The 4,971-nt window shown below is 40.9% G+C and overlaps 1 long non-coding RNA gene across 1 annotated transcript in view; it reads left to right on the forward strand.

The window, feature by feature from the left end:
* The first annotated feature begins 4,859 nt into the window (after positions 1-4,859).
* LOC103372469 (uncharacterized) overlaps positions 4,860-4,971 on the forward strand; it is a 4,964-nt gene continuing 4,852 nt past the window's right edge. Inside the window, exon 1 of the long non-coding RNA XR_520999.1 lies at positions 4,860-4,901. This is a non-coding gene — a long non-coding RNA (uncharacterized LOC103372469). The remainder of the gene's footprint in view (positions 4,902-4,971) is intronic.

Raw genomic sequence — 4,971 nt, forward strand, 5'->3', positions numbered from 1 at the left:
ATTAGTGATCAACAAGGGATTTACTGCACAAGCTATCAACATGAGATTAGGCTGAGAGCAGTGGCAGGTCTAGGGTGTGACGGCCACTGTGACCAGGGTGTGGCTGAGTAAACATGCTTAGTGAACCCTGCCCAGGACAATAAAGATTACATTGACAAACATGTGCATCAGGAAGTAGAAAGACAGAACTGAATATAAAAGCAGGAGACAGTGTAGTCGTTTTACTTGAACTGCATAGAAATCGTTTTTATTTTTCTGTCTTACAAGCACAGTCATGGAGACAATGCCTGTAATGTGTCTCTCAGAGCAAAGTTAAGACATTTTCCACAGTAGAAAGTGTTGTTGATTTGACAGAATACTTCAATAACTCAATATCAATAACTTTAATTTCAGATGATAAAAGTTAAAATGTAAACACTTAATACGTGTTTTTACACTCAGAATTTAAAAAAAAAAAAAAACTAGATGGCTTCTTTTGGGTCAGTTTAGATTGACACAGATATGTTTTTTAAGCTTATACATGAAGAAACTTTAGGCAGTGAGATCATGATAAGATGGGAGGATGAAGGGTTCCAGGTTTCAACTTGTCCTGTTTCTTTCATTTCCAAGAATTTTCATCTAGTCAGAGTCGCTGCTGGAGCTGCTGGAGGACTGCAACAAGGACGAACGCAACAGAGAAAATGAGTCAATGAAGCACTTTAGTCTTCTACAAACTTGATGTGAAGCCCAGATTATAACTACTTTATCTACACTTAGTCTAAGAATATAAAACTTGTTTTTTTTTTTAGCGCTTCACTAAAAGTTTTGCCAATATTTCTTGAACAATACAGCACTTCCTGTCATTTGTAAGTTATGCTTGTTGTGATGTAGAACTTTGTCTTGTTATATATGTCACGGTTTAAATTTGCAGGAAAATCCTATTTTTGCACTCTTTGAAAAGAATCTTACCGAATGGCCGCCCTTCTCTTTCTTGTGCCCGTGTTTGTGCTTGTGCTTTTTCTTGTGCTTGTCCCCATGTCCGTGTCCATGGTCATGTCCGTGTCCATGGCCGTGTCCATGTCCCTGTCCATGTCCATGGTCATGTCCGTGTCCGTGTCCGGGGCCATGTCCATAACCAGGTGCGGGTCCATGACCAGGCCCAGGTCCATAACCAGGCCCGGGTCCATAACCAGGCCCAGGTCCGTGGCCTACAGGTCCGTGGCCTCCAGGTCCGTGGCCTCCAGGTGGGCCATAGGGCTGAGGAGGGCAGTGTGGTGGAGGGGCAGCGCCTGGAGGATAATTAGGGTAACCTCCCGGCGCCTGCTGAGGGTGGTTGGGGTACCCAGGGGGGTACGGATTTCCTAAACATACGGAGAAGAAAGCAATCAGACATCAGTCAATATTTATCATAACAGTAATCATCAGCTGTAGAATGCACATTAATTATTGACGGCTGTATTTACCTTGGTTGTGTCCGTACATTCTGAACTCGCTGGAGATCAGATCTGCAGATGCGGCCGTCACCTGCTCGTGCTTTTTATATGCAGCTGCACCTCAACCTGGAGCAGGGGCAGTGCCTGAACTTACATTAGCACATTTTTGCTTTGTCACCAAAACGTGTGTGTGTGTGTGTGTCTGTATAATCATTAACATAAAGTCAGTGTGGACCATATTCTGTCTTTTATATGGACACACACCCACATGCCAGCTTTTCAGATATTGCTGTATTTACTTGTTGTTACCAGTATTTTATAGCGTTTTTCCATTCCTCTTGAGAAATCTTTGTGATAAGACTGATAAACACTTCCTACACTCCCTCTACTTGCATGCTGACAGGTTCTCCCATTGCTGGGAGAGCCAGCTGCATGGACGCCAATTTACTCAAGTAGTGCATTTGAAGAGCCCTCTGTAAAAAGCATGTTTTTATCTTGTGAACACTTTAACATGGCGTTTTTATGTGCTGGAGGACACATCACGAGTGAGATAAGCACACAACACCATTGTTGAGATTTCCACCTTGAAACTGCAGCGTACTGATGACAGTCTCAAAAATACAGATTCAGACTTTCAGGGTTTCAAACATAACAAACCAAAGTCACCGATCCTGTTGACCTACAGCGCAGGGCTTTCTGTATCATTATTCTTCTTCAGAATCAGTTTCCAGTTTAAGCACGTATGGCTGGAATATTCTACTAATATAGCTTCCCACTGAGTATCATAGTGTAGTTTTACAGTGTTTGAGCAGAGTCGTAGGTGAGCTGGTGTCCTGGAGCTGCAGCAAATGGGGAGGGGATGTATAGGGAGGCAGGGCTTCATAGACACAAAATCTTCTAAATATCTAACTTGCTACGCAGGAAGGAGTTTGGGGGCTTAATCAATGTCAAGAGAGGGATTTTACCTACAATTTACAATTTTTCACTTCACTGCAGTTCAGAGGTAAATATTTTACTCTCTCCACGAGTTGCTTTAAAGATCAAGGCTCTTAAAATGCAACACTAAGTTGCAGATTAAACCAGTGTTTTCCAGCCTTTTTGACTTCCTACAAAAAGCAGAATTTAGTTGAACTCACTTTTTCAGATGGCTATAAATTGTTAACAGCACCAACAAATAGAGAAACTGAACTCCTTTAATGGTTTCATTCCATCTGTCCTAAAAATCAAAGAGAAAGAGAAAAAGTTCGACAGGTAGAAACACACTTGTGGATCAGGACTTTTCTTTTTTTCTCTTTCACTACTCATGTTTGAAGCTTCCCCAGATTCATCTGTTGTCCCTGTTTGTGAAACTGGATATAAAATAGTTTAAACCTGCAGCAGCTATATCAATAACATGCTGCTGACACACTGATGCACTACTACTGCTATTGAAATGTAATAATAATATATCAGAGGGACCAAATCTGGACTTTTACGCTCATACTTTAACTACATTTGCTGTTTATACTTATTTAGTTTCACATAAGTAAGATTTTTCATGCAGGAATTCCACATTTGCCAGAATGACTTACATGAAAACACGAATTATTTCCAAGCCTAAACAAGACATCGATGTCATTCGCTGCACTGTGCTTTAAACTGCACCTAAGTGTTTGGAAATCAAAACACAAAACACCACTCGCTGAGATTAAGCCAGAAGTGTAACATGTCTGACAATATCTGCTCATAACAGGCAGAGCAACAGCTTAATGGCGTTATAACTAAAGATGGGCATGTGCTAAAAACTGGATTCAAGTGAACGCCTATTGCTGCGAGGCGTGTCACTATTAAGGAAAGAATTCTGCTGAACAAAGGTCTTAATTCAACCTTCCCTTTGCAAATAAAGATAATATAAGCATACAGTGGTTGATAAGGCAGGAAAAGTAATAAGAAACAACAGAGGTCAAATGGGACAGAGAATAAAGAGGCCAAATTGTGGATATTTGGTTTTATATCATGAACAGAAACCAGTTTTATGTTGTATAAGAACAGTTACGATCACCATCTAATACAGCCACAGATAACAATAACAACACACACACTCCTGGTAAAGTCATAAAAAATTTAAAAAAAAGAAGCCATAATGATAAACAGTACACGTAGAGCTCTTTCTGCATTTATTTTTTTGTTTTGTTTAATACCTTGTACAAAGCAATGTTTTTGATTTAAATCCTGATAGAGTGAAACAAAACGCACTCCTGCTTTAAAACAAAGGTCGCTGAATTAACTGGTTTTTGAAGCGATGAGGAAGAAGGTTTCCAGGCGACAACTTGTCTCTTCATCCAGAAATCTTCATCTAGTCAGAGTCACTGCTGCAGGAGCTGCTGGAGGACTGCAGCAAAAAACAAACATCGTCAAACAATCAAGTTATTATTATTGTAGTATTATTTTATTCTAATTAATATACACACAATATTATATATACACACACACAATATATATATATTAATTCTTCTTCTTATTATTATTATTATAGTTTAAAAAATCACAGTATACTGATTTTTTATTTTTTTTTAAACTTGCTTCTAACAAGTTTAAAACACACATTTATCAGATATGGTGTAATTTTACCATTTATTTTGAGTCCTATTTCTAACTAGCCAATTAATCTAAGTAAAATATTTTCTGTCTTTTAGCTCAGTTTTTGGTCACCGACACCTTCTGAGGGAAAATATCTGTCTCTTTAGCTGCTTAGTAGCTCACTTTTTCACCCCCTTTCTGTTCATTTTACCTGTGAGGGTTTTGTTTTTTGTTTTTTTTAGATATTTTTTTCACTTACAATAGCCATTCAAAAAACAAAAGGAGAAATAAAGCAGCTGGTGGGAAAACCAAAACAATGAGCTCAAAGATGCCAAGGGGGGCGCTGGGGGGAACTGCAGAATTAACTATGAGAAATTCCTTCACATTACACATTTGATTTATTATTAAGAAAACTTAAGTATACAAGATAAAATGGCGACTCCATATTTTTCACTGTTTATTGTTAAATTAAACAACTGGATCTTACCCCATGACACTTCTTTCCTTTCTTGTGACAGTGTCCATGCATGTGACCGTGCCTGTGTCTGTGGCCATGACCATGACCGTGTCCATGATGCCCATGACCATGTCCGTGATGCCCATGACCATGTCCATGATGCCCAGGACCATGACCGTGTCCATGATGCCCGCGCCCACGACCATGATGCCCATGACCATGATGCCCATGACCATGATGCCCGTGCCCATGATCGTGTCCAGGACCATGACCATGACTGTGTCCGTGTCCAGGACCGTAATCAGATCCACACCCACAATCATGACCTCCATGTCCTCCATATGGTGGGTTTACAGGAGGGCACACAGGTGGCCCATATGGAGGAGGGTAGGGCTGGTATGGTGGGGCAGGACCTGGAAGCCATCCTCCTGGCCCTGGTGGAGGAGGACAGCCTGGGCGAGGGCCTGGAGGACATCCTCCTGGCCCTGGTGGAGGAGGACAGCCTGGGCCTGGTGGAGGAGGAGGACATCCTCCTGGCCCTGG

This window comes from Stegastes partitus, unplaced genomic scaffold, assembly GCF_000690725.1.
Source record: "Stegastes partitus isolate 25-593 unplaced genomic scaffold, Stegastes_partitus-1.0.2 Scaffold1763, whole genome shotgun sequence".
NCBI classification, from domain to species: domain Eukaryota; kingdom Metazoa; phylum Chordata; class Actinopteri; family Pomacentridae; genus Stegastes; species Stegastes partitus.